The 18,207-nt window shown below is 37.6% G+C and overlaps 1 long non-coding RNA gene across 1 annotated transcript; it reads right to left on the bottom strand.

Annotated features, from left to right (window-relative positions):
- Positions 1-10,508: 10,508 nt before the first annotated feature.
- LOC118484153 lies at positions 10,509-11,914 on the bottom strand. The gene is made up of 3 exons (XR_004872975.1): positions 11,865-11,914; positions 11,549-11,791; positions 10,509-10,639 (listed from the first exon to the last, which is right to left on the bottom strand). It is a non-coding gene; the product is annotated as an uncharacterized LOC118484153 (long non-coding RNA).
- Positions 11,915-18,207: the final 6,293 nt, after the last annotated feature.

The raw sequence follows: 18,207 nt of genomic DNA, 5'->3' as shown, positions 1-18,207 counted from the left end.
TGTGGCAACAATCCCACCGTGCGCTTGAAACATCAGGACACGTGGTAGCATCCCCACCGTGCACCTAGCATCTTTGCAGCCTGCAGTCCTGACACATTAGTGGATAAGCTGCAAGTTGTCAGTTAGGCCCAAAGCCAATCAGAAGGCCCATTGGCCTAGCTCCTTCACCCTCAACTATAAATACCAATCTCCACTATAGATTTTTTTGTAATGCTAGTATGCTCTCTCACACTCACTACCTAATCACTTATCTTGCTTTCTAAGCAAATACTGATTCTCAGGTCAAAGGGTGGTAACAATGAGCAACCCCCATCTCATTCTCGTTGTTGCGAGTCACGGTGTTTTCATTGTGCAGGCGACACATACAAGATCAACCAGATCAACGTTGTATTGACTAGACTCGACCCATGGACTAACCACTCGATTAACCATTGTTTCTTCAGTCATGAATTTAAGAAGTAATTAAAGATCTTCTAAAGAAAATAACAAAGAAAACGTGGATCTTTTTAAAGTTAGTTTTCTAAATGCTTTGTTGGTCCCTGTGGTTTGCGAAAATTGCAGACTTGGTCCCAAGGGTTCACTAATTACACGCTTGGTCCCAGTGGTTGCAATTTTTAAACTCGGTTGGTCCTTAATACTAACCTTTGTTAAATTTTGCAGTTAAGTCTTTGTAAAATTACTAAATTGCCACTGAACAATTAAAAAAATAAAAACAAAAAAGATATAGACCACCCCTCATCTTCTTCTCTCCATCTCTTCCCCTCTCTCTCTAACCCCACCTCCACCTTTAGACGTTGATCAACTTGCCCACTTTTACCAAGACGCCAGTCTCATCCTCAACAATCTACTTTAATTAATTTCCCTATGCATATATGTTTTTTGTTATCTGACTCACTTGTTTAATGGTAGATATTTGGATTCGAACGAATTGAAAGCCCTAAATTTGAGTTCAAGATGATATGGCTTAGGCAATCGCCTTCTTTCTATCTTCACCTCATCGAGAAGGACCCAACCACCAAGCTTCCAAAAAGATCCATGGAGTGTTGCTAATGATGTTTTCGCATATCCCAATAAGCTCTTTAGAGGCCATCATCTTTGTTTAACTGTTGTTAATTTTGACCACTTCGTCACTGCTATTCTGTCCAAGTCTCCATTGTCGTATGTTATGTTCATCGATTCGGTCAATGAGTATTTCGTTTTTTTTTCTAGGTGGAGTTGGAGGTGGAGGAGGTGGTGGTGGGTTAGAGAGAGAGATAGAGGGGTAGTTGCACGTTGTGGTGGATTGTGAAGGTGGAAGAGGTGATGGTATAAAGAGTATAAAAAGTGGTTGTGAGTGGAGGAGAGAGAAAATGTTACTGTTCATCTGTATATTTGAGGGGACACTGTTCACGCCCTATAATTTTTTAATATATTTTGAAAGTGGTTGTGAGTGGATGAGAGAGAAAAGGTAATTATAAAGGTATAAAAGAATATTATTTAATTGAAACGGAGAGAGAAGATTTAATGTTTTTTAGTGTAATTTATGGTGAAAAAATGATGGAATGGATGTGAATGCTCTTACAGTCTTTTAGAGAGAAAGAGAGAGTGGGTGGGGGGGGGGGGGGTTGAAGAAGATGTGAATGCTCTTACAGTCCTTAATTCCACACCTACAGCAAAAAATGTTTGTCACATGAAACCCCCTTTTTTGCAAGGCTGCTTTGGCTGCAACCCTACCCATTTCAGCTCTCCATAATAAATAGTTGGCCTTTAAAGGAGCCCACACATTCCACTTAAACGGAGCACAATCACTGACGACCGATTCCCTCGTGCTTAACTCGAACCTGAGAGACTTTGTTGAAAAATTCAGCCCGGCCCCATTTTTCCAGCTCCAAACATCCTTCCTCTGCTGGATTTTTATATTCTGCAACAATGTCATCAAAAGCCCCAGCTGAGCCCATTCTGCCGACGTTGTCGGGTCTCTCGTCCAATCCCACTTCCACAGATTAGAGTTGCCCACCTCTTCCACGCACTTAGATACCAAAATACCCTTATTAGAGGCTAGCCGGAAGACTAAGGGGAACTGCTTACACAATGCATCGGACCCCACCCACACATCTTGCCAAAACCGAATCGTTGTGCCATTACCCACATCCACTTTCAGCTTTTCATTAATGCAAATACCCACCTTTGCGAGTTCACAATCCATTGACCCGATGTCCTTCCACCAACCCGGAATGGACTTATTAAGTGGTATCAACCTATCCCCCCGATGCGGCCCATGAATAGCGGAGATAACCTTAGTCCAAAGCTGGTCCGGGTTATCTTTAAACCTCCACCACCACTTCGCAACCATAGCAACATTAAACTCTCCCAACCCTCCCACCCTGAGACCGCCCAAGCTTTTCGGTTTGGTCATTTTTTCCCACCTCACCCATTTTATTTTGCTTCTCAAACCTGTTTTGCCCCATATGAACGACCTCCTAAGACCCTCGAGAGTGTTTAAAACTGATTTAGGAGCTTTAAACACCCCGAGGTAGTAAGATGGAAGACTCCCCAAGACCGCTTTTGTTAACGTAACCCTTCCGGCAAAGGAAAGGGTCTTCGCCTTCCAAGCCGAAAGCTTCTTTTGGAATTTGGCAATAACCGGTTCCCAAAATTTCGCTCGTTTTAAATTTGCACCGATTGGTAGCCCAAGGTATGTAAACGGGAACTTCCCAACTTCACAATTTAGGAGCTTTGCTACCCGGTTCACCTCCTCGTCATCAACCCCCACCCCGAATAAGTGGCTCTTGTTAAGGTTTATTTTCAACCCGGTTAAGGATTCAAATAGATTCAAATCCTTTATTAATAAAAATTGGTTAACGGAAAAAGGAAAGCTGAAAAATATAGAGTTGTTACAGTCATGATTCAAGAAATACCTTTTTCACAATTTATACATTAAAAATAATAAAGTATAGAGATGTTTAAAAGATAAAAAATTTGAACGCGTGGGTTAGGTCATAGACTCATAATCACCATATTAGATTATTAGCTAGATACGTGTGTGTAGAATCTTTTTAGGAACGTGTGGGTCTTCGTATTAGTGGAGTGGGTAGAGTAATGAGATAAAGCGAGTAACGTGGGGTAGAGTAATGAGTTTGTAACAATTATTATCACATTCTCGAAGATGGTACTAATAATGATACTTAAAAAATGATACTTTCTTATTAATCGATTTGGTTTGAACCTTTTTTTTAACGAAAAATGTTACCGCTACTCTATTTTACACCCAATAACCCTGAATTTTACTCCCCTTGAACGACAACAAGCCGCAATGATAATCCCATGAATAATTTCTTTCTCCATCCTACTAGGCGGAAGCACCTTGTAAATCTCCATAAGATCTCTAAATGGAAAGGCAAAAATATTGGGAATACGACACCACAGGATAACAAACTTTCACAAGACTGTTAACACTATCAAACCTTTTATTCTCCCTTCCTTATGGTTCGATTTTTTTTTTTTTATGTTTTGTTGTAAAGTTATATTTTGCCCTGGTTGGGGTCTCCCTACATGATGAAGAGTCGAATGGAAATGGAAATGACTACGATTCTGAATAGAAACTGATACCAAGTTATTATTAGTCATCAATAATAAATTGTGGGGTTGGTGCTGGTACAAAAACCATATTTATCTTACAAATTATAAAAAGAGATTGTAGCACTTAAAAAAGTTAAATTAGCACATACTAAAACAATACATACATAAAAGTAGCACTTTTGAATTATATTAGCACATAAAAATTAATCAAGATAATTGATTTTAGCACATATGTATGTGAAATGATATCGGCACTTTTCTTTATTAGCACATTACATAACCCTACAAAAAGCAACTTGGGTTGCCTCTCTAGAATGAAAAGTTGCGACTTTAAAAAAAAAAAAAAAAAAAAAACACATATACCCAATGGTTTGGATATAGACACAATGGTTTGGATGAAAGGTTTTAAATATATTACACACCTTCAAAAAAGTCACAACCTTTCAGAGTACTTTAAAATACATCACACCCCTTACAAAAAGTCATAACTTTTAAATATATCACAACTGTTACAAAAAAATAAAACTTTTAAATACATCACACTCTTTCAAAAAGTCACACCCCTTTAAACTAGTTTTAAATATATCACGCCCCTTACAATTAAAAAAAACCCTCTTATATATACACATACGAAAAGTCACAACACTTGAAATTAATTCTAAATGTATCACACATCTTACAAAAAGTCACAACTCTTAAATATATCACACCCTTCAAAAAGTCGCAAACGTTTAAACTACTTTTAAATATATCACGCCCCTTACAAAAGTCACAACCCTTCATATATATATACACACACAAAAATGCAATAAATTTTCCTATGACATGAGCGACTATGTATATATAAGTTACAGTGCACCTATCCAAACCATTCTATCCTTTACCGAAAGGATGCTTAATAGTAAATTTCCATAATATAAATTAGCAACATATTATTGCATTGTGTTATTGTACATCAAGCATAGGGGGTTTTCCAAATAAAAATTGTGATTTTTTACTTTTAACCCAAAAGTTTTCATCCTTTATATTTCAACACTTTTAATTTGTTTACTTTTAACCCAAGACTTTTCATCTTTTATAATTAAACCCAAAAATTTTTTATTTACAACTTTGGCCACCCATACTTTTTATCTTTCACAAGTTTTTCGTCTTACGTTTCGTTTAAAATTTTGCAAGTTAATACGTCGCAACGTGCATGTGTAGTTCAATGTTTTTCGTCTATTTTTTCACATTTGACAGGTATGTCGCAACGTGTCTATTTTCCACCTTTTGCAACTTCGCTGCAACGGGCAAATCCTACATTGACTTAGTCATTCTTTTCTACGTTATTTTGCGAGTTAACACGGCGCAACGTGCGTGTGTGGTTCAACGTTTTTACGTCTATTTTTTCCATTTAACAAGTTTGTCGCAACGCGTGTGTCCTAAATCTACATAGATATTTTTTTATGTTATATGTTTCAGTCTTATTTCTTCGTATTAACACGGCACAACTTCAGTGTTTGTGGTCGCTACCATGTAACGCCCCAAAACACGAATTATTAAAATTGTTAGCAAGACCCCATGTCTAATAAAATAGAATGTAATAACTAGGTTATAATACCTAGTCAAATGTTTAGCAAAACAAGCAAGGGTATAAACTTGGGGGACTAAAGAAGGACAAGGAGTAAAGTTATGTTTAAAATTAATAAAAACACACACACATTTTCGTGTGTTCTGGAACGATCAGAAGGGCTCCATAGGAGCCAAGCCCTAGTTCTTCAAAAAGCATTCAAATCAAGGGATGATTCAAGGCTCAAATTCGCGAATGAACACGGATTAATGATCACCATCACAAGGGGATCATAAGGTATGTCTTAAAAGTTAGTTTGGTGATTATGCATGAAGCGGGTTATGATGTAAATCACGAATTTGTATGAAATTGAGTATGAGTATGTGTTAGAATCATCATTTGGAACATGGATTACGCATGAATTAGGTTAATTTGATGTTTAAGGGTGAAACCATTAGTTATGGTGAGAATGATGATTTGAATCATCATCCATGTCTAATCCTTGTTGAATGTTGATGTATTTTGATTTATATGATGGATTCTTGTTAGAGGAATTTAAAGAAATGTGATAGTAGTATGTTTGATGTTTGTGCATGTATGATTCATGTTGATTAGAAGGAAGAAATTGATGAATTATGTATGAGATTCGAAGGATATGCATGAACTAGCTGTACACTATGCTTGGGAGCAGTGGCGGACCCAGGATTTTATTTCAAAGGGGTCCATTTTTGGGTCGGTCCTTGTTCGGGTCGAGTTAAAGTGAGGTTTGAACTAGATTTAAAAAAAATAAGAAAAATGGGCTTATCAAGGATTGAACCCATGACCTCTTGGTGGAAAAGAGGGAGATTTACCACTACACCAGCTTTCTTTTTATTTCTATGGTGTCCACCTAATTGTATTTATAGGGTCCATATACAATTTAATATACCGAATCTACTATTTTTTTAAAAAGATTGGGGTCCGTGAACCCCGGTGGCACCAATGTGGGTCCGCCCCTGCTTGGGAGGTAGTACACACATCAAAAGCATGAAGAAATTATGAAGAACTTAAGATTAGATCATTTGTAAGCGATTAGAAAAAAAATAGTTATGAAGTGGGTTTTGATGATGTGATGAAAGTGATAATATGTTCATATTATTGATGTTTGAAATCGTTTATATGTGTGAATGTTTAAAGAAATTTGATAAGAATGTGACGATAATATGTTTGATGTTTAATTTTAAATACCACATGTTGATTAGTAGAAGGATTTGATGAACTATGTATGAATTTAGATGATTGTGCATGAATTAGTTGTACGTTATGCTTAAAAGGTGGTATGCACACCAATCGTATGATAAAATGTATATATTGTCATCCGTATAGTCGATTATGATGTTACGGGTATATAATGATAAGTCGAATGTTAAATTAAATGAACCGTTGACTTCTAAAAGTCAACTGGGTATAAGAAGAATGGTTAGACGTGTTGTCATAATTGTAAGATTATAGTAAGTTATACGGTGCGTGTTAGACTTATATGTGTTTAATGCGATGACATGATGAACTACATGAGTGCAAACGGATATGGGTATGGCTATATGAGTTACGTTTGTTAGTAATGACTAATGACATGACCGTTAACATGTACAAATGAGTATGCTAATAAGAGCGTGATTTCGATGAAATGGAAGCATTGGAATCACGTCAAGACGAGCTCAAGCACGAGGTGTTAACGGGCCAAGAGGAGGCAAGAGATCGGGTACGAGCACAGACGCATAAGGTAAGTGATTCCGTAATCACTTCTTAGTTGTTTATGTAATGTTATATGCAACTTAATTATATATGATAATTGGGGTAAAATAGGAATGAATTGTATGATGTCAATGAAGTACTAAATGGATCTTAGTTTTGATCCGAGCAAGATATGTGTGATTAAGAATTGTAGCTAAGTAGTAGGATTGGTTACTTATGTAAGGAATTCCTTTGGTGTTAAGGATAGAGCAAAGTTGACTAAAATGCCCTTAATAGGTATTTCGGGCAAACGACCTTAGAAGTCGTTTGGAAACGAGCTATTCGATTAGAGTAATGTCTTGGTCAAGTATGAAAGCGAAGTATAGGGTTTTGTATGTCATAGTCCACTTAATGCGCAAATACCCATAACGGGTCAAAAATAAGCTTTTGAGCGAAAATGGGTTAAGAGGATGCAAGACATCCGAGAATTAATCTTTTATGATAGGCGCCAATGAAATTATTAAAATTCATCTGAGATTGAGGTCAAATAAACAGATTATGTTGATAAATGCACGAACGGGTCCAATAGTTAGAAAATCATAATAAGTCGAATGCATGTAAGTTAAGAATTTCCTTAATCCGGAGGTAGGATTTTAAGTTCATATGATAGAATGTGAATTTACAAGCATGTAGGAAGAAACGGGAGGTTAAACTGGTAAACGATTCGAAAGTTATGCGCGTTTTAGTGCGTACGGACGACGAAACGGAACTGCAGGAAAATGCATTTTAGAGAGCCCGTCGCCGACGGGTATGGGGGCGTCGCTAACGGGTATGGGAAAGTTAGTTTTTCTCCAACGGGTTAATTACCTGTCTACGGGGTTTTTGGGCTACGGGGAAATGCAAGGCCCGTCGCCGATGCCTCAAGTCTCAAAAGCTAAATTCTTGTTATTTAAGTTGATTTATGTATCGTAGGCTTCGGTTTGTTATCCGTGGACTACGGCGGACCTTCCAAACATGATTTTTATGTTTCCTTAGATGTTTATGGGCTTTAAACCTAAGTCTAAGACCCATGTAAATATTGTATGATTATAAGATATGTACGCATGTAGATGTGTAGGTAGGTATCTATAAAGATATGTATGAGTGTATGCATGTATGTAAAGATGTAGGAAAGGTATGTACGTAGGTAGATGTTTATGCACGTATGTATAAAGATATGTATGAGCGTATGCATGTATGTAAAGATGTAGGAAAGGTATGTACGTATGTAGTTGTGTATGTATGTATGTGTAAAGACGTGTATGAGTGTATGCACGTATGTAAAGTTGTAGGAAAGGTATGTATGTATGTAGATGTGTATGTATGTTGTATGTAAGTACATATGTATGCATGATTTAGACACGTTGAGTGTTAACATTATTAATGGTGTACCTTGAGAATGAACAGTAATGCAGGTACATTATTGAAGCCTCACCAGGAAATGGATACGCAGATGAAATGCTTAAAGTGTGAAAAATGACGAAATGTGAAGTGTACGTGAATGAATCTTGTTTATATAATGTGTGCTAATGTATAAATGAATGTGGTGAGTGTAGGTGGTACGGATCACGAGTGATTATCACGAGGAATAGAGATTGAAGACCGAGTCACATGATTGATTGTCCGGGAATAAATGAGTATGTACTATTAGTAAACAGGACTTATGCTTTATTTTTTTTTTTGTAAAAGATACATATTAAAACGAACCTTCAAGTAAGTCAAGACATTTGTAATGAAAGAAATTTTATGGCACGAATTTCCGCTGCGACTTTTTGTCAAATACGAATTAGGGTCTTACATACCAGCGGTGTGACATTGATGTTATTTGGCATAGTTTTATGTAACAACTCTCATTAAAATTAATAATTAGAATAATAATTAGTCAATAAAAATACCCTAATTGAGATACCCAAGTGATTTGGCACTCACCCTGAAATTTCCGGAATAATCGGAATCAGGATCAGGGCCCCTAAAACTCAGGGGGGCTAAACCCTGTTTGATATTTATCTTAATATTCGCGTTGTAAATTACTGAATTTCGAATGTGAATGATTCACCAAAGCTAGGCTACTGAGAAGGCTAGTCTACAAGCCTAAACGCACCCCTTACGGACCGTAAGGGTTTTGGCTTATGGACCGTAAGCAAACCAGGTCCCTTACGGACCGTAAAGGTTAAGCCATACGGTCCGTATGCGAGTCGAAATTTGCACTATAAATAGCCGACCTTGGCAGTCGACTGAAGGTGTTCACGATTCGATCAAAATCATTCTGTGCATCGAATTAGATCAATTTCACTACAATTAATCACACACTAGTATCGAGGTGTTGCCGCGGAACAGGGTAATTACTCGATCGCTATTACGATTCATTTCCGGGATCAATATATCCAAGGAATGTCTAAGTGTCGCCCACATTGGGTTATGCTTTGTCGTTTGTCGATAATTCGATAAATGAGTTGAAGCATTGTACTTTGTCGTTTGTCGATAATTCGATAAATGAGTTGAAGTACTATACTTTGTCGTTTGTCATTTTGATAAATGAGTTGAAGTATTGCACTTGGTCATTCATTGTGAGAATTTGATCTCGTTGTCACACCCCGATATATCAGAGCTGGCGTGACTGGACTGGTATCTTCATTGCACAGCGGAAGCAAAAGGCTAAGACTTCTAAACAGTGAACGCCGCTAAGTACTCGAATTCCCATGGGTTCTCCTATTCCAACCGTTCCATAATTTTGAAAATGCAACCTGAGAAAGAACATGCGAAAAAGTCAACATAAAGTTGAGCGAGTTCATAGTTTGTTTTGAAAAAGATTTAAAATAAATCTTTTTGATAACCGGTTTTAAAGTTGTTGGGAAAATATAGTAAAATTATTTTCTTGGTATGATATATGAAAAGTTGTGAGTCTAGCCCACAAGAGTCTTTGTGCATTGCACGAGAGAGAATGGGCCAAGCCCAAACGAACCTTTGTAAGCAGGATCAGCGCGTCCTCTTACTTAGGTATAATTTGAAAAACGTTACCAAAGTTTGTAAATCCATGTATTTGTGAGTTTACTTCAAATGAATCTTAAAAACATTTGAAAATCTGAGTATTAAAACTGGTATGTAAGCGTCTATGAACAGATCATTAATGTTTTGCAAGGACATTAATATGTGTGGCGACATAGGAAGCACTCAACCCTAGCGGATTTCCCCCGGTCCACCCGGTTAGAACAACAAAAGCACTACATGGGCCACACAAGGACCCAAGAGTGGGGCTCGCTACACCCGATAGATCTACCACTTTTGCCCTCGGTCTTAAACAAGATTAATGGCACTTAAGAGAGATTACTATTCGCTCACATGATCTAAAAGTTCATTCCCTAGCTTAAACATACCTAGTTAACGTATAATTGTGAGTTATTCATGTCCTTGTGCCTCTGCCCATGTCCTTGAGCCTTTGCCCATGTCATTCGTATTATTAAAACTCATGCATGTATCGAAAAACACTTATGTTTTTATAAAACCGGTATGTTTAGCATAATCTTTTCGTAAACCATTTGAGTTCGTTGAAATCCTGTCGCAAAATGGTTTATAAATATGCGATATTCATTTATCGAAACCATGTGTGATTTTGCAAAACTTGCATGTCTTTCCACCCCCGAAAACATTTTATAAAAATGTAAAACAGTAAAAAGTGGGGGTTATGAACTCACCTGGATTTCCATGTGCAAAGCTAGCTAAATACGACTCCGTGATGCCGTTTCCAAGACGTGACTCGCTAGCGTGCATTCTACAATATTCCTATCACGGAATATCTTATAAGTTCCTAAATAAATACGTTAACTAAGCTACGTGCCACCGAGCTCTACCGAATCGTTTACTGAACGATTCAAGGGTTAGTTGTTAACTTAATGGAAACGATTAAGTTATACACGTTAAGTCTCGTTTAATGTCGTTAATAGTTACTAAGTTTTGGAAATACTTAGTTCTTGAGAGATTTTAAAATAAATAAATATCTATATAAAAACATATAAATATATCCGTATAATCGCATTAGTCGTCCCGATAAGTCGTACGTTGATATATAGTACGCCGTTTAGGCATTTAAAAGAAATATATAAAGTTATATTTATTTATAAAAGAATCGTCGAACCTTTGAGGTTTGAAAATAAATATAGCTATAATTATTTTTATAACACAATTCGTGTTGTACGACATTAGAAATAAATATATAAGCTATATTTGTTATTATAAAATGAATTCGTGTTGCTCGATAATTGGAATAAATATATAAACTATATTTATTTTATAAAACAAAATCGTGTCGTTAGATATTTGAAATAAATATAAAAACCATATATATTTTTATAAAAAGAATCCGTGTTATCGTTGTTTCTTGTAGGTATAAAGTGTCGTCGAGGAAACATATACATATATGTTGATTGTCATAAAGGTCGTTTTATAATAAAACAGGTTTTGTTTTTACGGATTTTCTCGAAAAACGAGCAAAGTTCCCTCTGTTTTTGGACACACCCGACAACACAAGTTGTCGTTATTTTATAAAAATTCAATCAAGATTCAAACACTATATCAATTTGCTAAAAATTTCAAGCAGCGCAAACTATAGTTAAATCGTTTCGAGCTCGTTTGCCACGTAAGTATTAAAACTAAAAATATAACATAAATATTAAACGCGTCGTTAATCTTTACCAAATCTTCGTGTCGAAACACTCACTGAGTTGACCGAGTCAACTGAACCGAATCATCTGACCAAGCCGCTTGACCCGAACCGGCTGACCAAAACTGACTTGACCACTGCCGACCCGAAGCTCGAGACTTGACCCGTTTACCGTCTTTGACCAGCTCTGACCGGGTTTGACCCGGTGTTGACCCGAAACTATAATCTGACCCGAAACTACCCTTAGCCAAGCTGCACTTTGTTGAACCGACAGGCTGAACCAAACTCATGTTATAGTAACCCGAGTCCAAAAGTTGACTTGTTCCATGAAACCAACAGAATACAAACCTGAACTGAGCTTACTGTCGTCGACGGTCGGACCGGAGCTCCGGCGTCCATCACTGCTATCGCCACTCGAACCACCACTGTCAACATCATCTCTTCATTGTCGAAAACATCTGCATCATCTCAGGAGCTTAACATCGCCGGCGAGACACCACCGACCACCATCGTCGCTTCCACCGCCGCCGCCGCCATGAGCGGCGGCGCCGCTTCGTCTGTCTTCCTCTCTCTCTCTTCTGTTCTTCGCTCCGTCATCGAGAATTCATCAGGGGGGGGGGTGTCTTGCCTGAAAAACCAAGCCACCGAACCACCGGCAGTCGGCCGGTTATTCGTCTCCGGCGGCCGGATCCGTGAGAAAAGGAGAGAGATAAAAGTGGAGGTGGATGTTGAAGATGAAAGGTCTGTGAGTTTATGTTTTGTTTTTGAGAACGTGAATTCCATATTTTTTTATGGTCTACAGAGAAAATGAAAGGGATGGTCATTGGTAGTTGTTCATATATTGTAAGGAGGTTTCAATCTTGAGATGGTCAGCTTAGGGTGTGTGTGGATCATAATGGTGTTGTATAATTTCCATTCACCAATCAAATCACCATCTAAAAGGTGATAGAGAAAATCAGATGGAGGGTGTGGAAAATAAAAATTAACGAAATGGAAGGGAAGGAGATAGTTTTGGTTAAGTTAAATAATAGGGAAAATCACCAAATTGGCCACTGCAACGCCGTTTTTGCGAAAATGGCCACCGGACACCCCTTGCCGAGCCGTTTCCAAATCCTGAAACGGCACAAGAGTTTTTTTTAACGGCCATCCACTCCCCGGTTGACACGTGTCCGACAATCTCTGAAACGGCTTGAAAAGGAAGCTGTGAACGACACGTGGCTGTTAATGTGGAAAGATCTTAGCCAAGCCGTTACCACCGGCTCATGTGGAAAGATCTTAGCCATGTTCCTTCAACGAGCCAAGCCACGTTCTTACGAGATAGCCAAGCCGTTTCCGTACGATCTGGCCAAGCCGTTACACCTGACATCCGAGCCGTTTCAGTGAACTACTTGTGCCGTTTTAGCTGCCTCCAAGCCGTTTTAGGTGGGTGAAGCCGTTACAGAAGGTCCATGCCGTTTCAACACACTGTTCGAGCCGTTTCAGCTGACTCAAGCCGTTTCAAACTTTTATAATTAGTGAGTGGCCGTTAATAATTTTTCCCTATATTTTTTTGTATTTGTTTTTTCAACACATTTGTTTAAAGTTATAAAAACATTTGGCATTTTGTAAAAGAAAGTTTCCAACTAAAAATTATGAAGATTCGTTTGGTTGTATACACTGGCGGAAAGTGGGAAATCGTTAACGGAAAGTTGGAGTATGTTGCTGATGCTGATTCAAGTAGACGTGGTTTAGAAATTCAACCCAACCTTTCATACACTGCTCTTTTAAGTAAACTGTCAAACATTTGTAGTTCTACAAACATTACGAAGTTATCTTATCGGTTGTCTTCCTTTAGTGATCCCATAGATATAATAAACGATGAAGATCTTGCAATTTTTTATAATTTTGCTATGGAAAATATTTTTGAAATTTATAAATTATATGTCATTGAAGGGTTTGGTGTTGGATCATCTAGTTTTTCAAGTCCAAAAAAATTTTTAGTTCCTGATTTAAATTTCTGTGCTGATGAAGAAACTTATGATGTTGTAAACGACTCCCAACCAAATCCTGATAATTCTTTCGAAAATTGTTCGCGATCTTCATCAATTACTTTTGAACCAGGTCAGGTATTTAATAACAAAGAAGACATGAAACTTGAATTGGGAAAAAAATGTTTGTTAGAACACTTTGAGTAAACGACTCCCAACCACCGCCTTCTGATCATCCTCGTCAAGGTCAGGCATCTCTCTCTCCACCCTCTTGAAATACCGGTCAAACCTCTCGCATTCCAACCGGACCACACGAAACCTAGAAGATAAGGCGTCCACGCTTCGGTTATGGTCCGGACCACGAAGCTGTCCAAATATTTGTTGAACACGGACCCAAAGGCCACCCTGTCCCCGTGGTGGAGGATTGGTCACTGCCTCCTCCCAGGCTTCGCACAAGGCGATGTCGTCAACTTCTGTCCACGAATTTGCCATTTGAACGGATGAACGGAATGTATTGTGGAAATATAATGAGTGTTGACGGGGACGACGTGGAGAAATGAGAAGTTTGGGGGGGTTTATATAGTGGGTAATAGGTGTGAAAGTAATAATGGTTAGCCGTTTACATGGGAAGATGGAAAGGCAACGGGTAAAAAGCCCGTTTAAAAAGCCCAAAACAGTTTATTTATTTTTTTCTGTTAAGTTGTTAGTGAAAAGCCCAAAGCAGTTTCCTTAACTTGTTAGTGCACAGCCCGTATACATAGCCCAACACAGTTATGTATTTTTTTTTCGTTAACTTGTTTTGTGAACAACCCATATAAAAAGCCCAAAATCATAATTAAAAGTGAACGAAACACATAAACAACCAAAACAAATCTAAAACACATAATTTTTATTATTAATTATTACAAATCACATAAAAGATATAACATGAAAAAATTACAAACAAAAACGGCTACATGAATGTTTGATCCGTAACATGTAAAAATTACAAACAAAATTACAAACAATATCTCGGTCTCCAAGAAAGTAAAGTGATTTTTGATCCATAACATGTAAAAATCTCGGGTAGTAGAGTAAAAATCTCGGTCTCCAAGAAAGCAGTCTTCAGATAACTTGACCAAACCACTGCTTAGAACTTAGAACCTCCCCGAGAACAAATTCAAAGTTAGGAGTGAAAGAGACGCCCCCCACTCTGATACAGTTTACCTTCGTAGACCATCTGACCCAACTTTGACTTCTCCTCCGGTTTTGTTGAATTCGAGTCAAAACGCTTGTAGCAATGATAAAGATGCGTCTTTGGCTCAATTGTTCCATCCGGACTAACTGGGTAGTTAGATCCGGCATTTCTGAAGAGTAAGACACTCCAATATGATAAGCAATATCAAAACCGAATTTGATAACTAAAGCCAAGGAACACGTCACTAGCAGATACGTGTGATTTCATAAATATTTCTTGCATTTGATACAAAAAAACATCTATGCTAATAACATAAATAAACCAAGAAAACATTTTATTTGAGATTTAAGTGTGTTACATGGATTCGTTAAACAAGCACACCAAAAAACAAGTGGGTAAATATATAGTGTGAACATAAGCTCAAACGCCTTGAACAACACGTTGACCCTGGTAACGGCTTGAACAACACGTTGACCCGGCATTAGACAGCTGTAACGGCTTGAATTCAGTTCAAACGGCTTGAGCCAGCTGAAACGGCTCAAACAGTGTGTTGAAACGGCATGGACCTTCTGTAACGGCTTCGCTCCGCTAAAACGGCTTGGAGCCAGCTAAAACGGCACAAGTAGTTCACTGAAACGGCTCGGATGTCAGGTGTAACGGCTTGACCAGATCGTACGGAAACGGCTTGGCTATCTCGTAAGAACGTGGCTTGGCTCGTTGAAGGAACATGGCTAAGATCTTTCCACATGAGCCGGTGGTAACGGCTTGGCTAAGATCTTTCCACATTAACAGCCACGTGTCGTTCACAGCTTCCTTCTCAAGCCGTTTCAGGGATTGTCGGACACGTGTCAACCGGGGAGTGGATGGCCGTTAAAAAAAACTCTTGTGCCGTTTCAGGATTTGGAAACGGCTCGGCAAGGGGTGTCCGGTGGCCATTTTCGCAAAGACGGCGTTGCAGTGGCCAATTTGTTTAGTATGAGTGGTTGATAGGGTAAAAGCATGCTGCTTGTACTCTTTCCATTTGTTTAGTATGAGTGGTCAAGTCAAATTCAGAAAGTTGATCAAAGTGTATCCATAAAAAAAGGATAGAGTAAATCTTGGAGGATTTTGGACATATGGTTAACTTTGAATGTGGATTTAAGTTTTGGTTAGTGTATAGAATGCTCGTTTAATTATACGCACCAGTGATTCCTTTTTTTTATAGTATATCAAATAGAATAATAATAAAGAAAGTATGAATGCGTCAGTGTATAAAAATATTTTTTTTATATGTTTGTATTCGGGTTGCGCTAACCGCGTATCACAAATATAATTTACAATTAACCTGTCGAAACTTATAATAATAATAAGAAATAGATATCTAAATATATATGTATATATATATATATATATTTAGCATTACACACATATATTACTATGGAGTGGTTTGCTTAGTCTTATATGGTTAGCTTATGTGGTGTTTTAGGTGGGCTTGGGCCCAAGGCCCACAAGCCCAATCTCGTATTTTTAAGTGGCCCGTCAGCTCCTACGGACCCGTTTACGAATCCCGAACTCCACGTAGCATCGCAACCTAAAATTTTGATTTAAAAATGCGTAAAATAGTGTTGGTAGATGTCGTTTGCGCATTCGTTCACTGATTACGGTAAAAATCGCGTAAAAATTGCGTCATTCGTCGCTTTAAACCGTTTTTCGATCTGGTTTTAACTATGAGCATTAGAATTCGAAAGCGAAGCTAAATATATCAAAATATTTCAATTTTGAGTTAATACGCGTGTCCGATGCTTTCAATTCGTTGTCGTTTAACGTTTAAGAGGTTTTCCCCTAAACCACCATTCGCGCACTGTAGAGCCGAATAAACGTTCCTGGGCACCTCAAGGGCCTAAATGAGTTAATCTACGTGTCTTAAACACTACTTATTATCGCTTAAACATTTGTTAAATGCGTAATTAGAAGCCGTTAATTACCGGTTGTCACACTCGTAAAGTTATCGTAACTGCTGTATTGATCACTAACCCTGTTTTGTGTGCATTATTGTTAAAATTAGGTAAACAAGGCTACTAGCATATTCTGTCAATACTAAACCTGCAATGTGAGTTATTCTTCTTTTATAAACTCTTTTCTCACAGTTTGTGAGTTGTTAACTGTTTTACAATACTCCAAATTATTTACAGAATTATAACTTACAGTGATTAAGTTTATGTGAATCACCAAATTACAGCCGGTATGTGGGGTATTGTGCACATTACTTGATAATCGTCACCATTGGGGCAGCCATTGGGTGATATGACCATAATCACAGACACCATTGGACGTATGGGCCAATGGGTCGAGTGGTAAAGTACTGTGGGTAGTTGGTTGATATCAGAAACATTGTAAAAGATCTTACCACTGTAAATTATAATAAATGCGTCATTTTCCAGTAACTAGAATAATTCACTCAGTATTTCCCCGCTGACAAAATCTTTTTCAAACATGTTACAGGTGATCTGCTGTAATTCAGGAAAAATGCAGGGGAAGCATTCCAAGCTTAAGATAGTGGCTCAATATAAAATAAATAAAGATGTTTTGAAATAAGAATTTATCACTAAACTTATGTATTGTAAATTCTCGGGGTTTTATCCCGAACTGTGAAATAAAATAATCGGGAAAAGTTTTAACTTAGCCGATCCTGTAACTAAATTTTCCGCTGCTAAACTCACAATAAATAGAATACCGCAGAATTTCTGTCCCGCGGGTCCTGAAACGGGTCAAACCGTGTCAGGGGCCGTGACAGAAACAAGGTGGTATCAGAGCCACTAAGTTAAGCTAATTAAGTATTTAAACGATACTTAATTTTCATGATTACTATTACGTGATTATATGTTTATGTGATTTTAACTGATTATTTGTTAGTTACAGTATGGGTAAGCAAAAGTTGCAAGATATCTATCTTAAATTAGATAGATCAATTTACGAAGAGGGAAGTTCGTCTAAAACTAAAATTTCAAAGCTCCCTACAATTCCTGAAGAAGGAATATTTGTGCAAAAAGCGAATTATGAAAATCCGCTTTCTCCTAGAAAAAGGAGTATGATTATTAAGAAAAGTAAGGGGCAAATCAGAGAAAAGAAAATTAAAAAGGAAACCCTGGAATTACTTAAGAAATCACCTTGGGAAGATAAACTCGATGAAAAATGGGCAAATTTGTATATGTTAGCCACTGTGGCAGAACATGCAAATCTTTAGATGCCCTAAATTTAGCAAACAGCACTTCCCAATAAGTAAATAAATAAAATCTAGTAAAATAAATCTGAGTGTGTTTTCTGTATTTTGTACAAATAGTGTGCAATAAAACTTCTATATTATTTGTTAAACTTTGTTCCAAAGTTTTAACTTGATATTTTGTGCATTTTGCATATATGCTACACAGCATGAACGAGATATCTGAAGCTTTTCAGAACCTCAATCTGTACCCAGTAAATATTGAAGTTTCTCATGAATTTACGGGATACTTTGCTGATGTGGACCAACCTGTAAAATTCCCTACTCCACCGGTGACTAAACCAAAAA

This window comes from Helianthus annuus, chromosome 11 (assembly GCF_002127325.2).
Source record: "Helianthus annuus cultivar XRQ/B chromosome 11, HanXRQr2.0-SUNRISE, whole genome shotgun sequence".
Lineage (NCBI taxonomy): Eukaryota > Viridiplantae > Streptophyta > Magnoliopsida > Asterales > Asteraceae > Helianthus > Helianthus annuus.
Note: the sequence above shows the minus strand (reverse complement) of the source record. Positions and strands in the feature narration are given on the sequence as shown.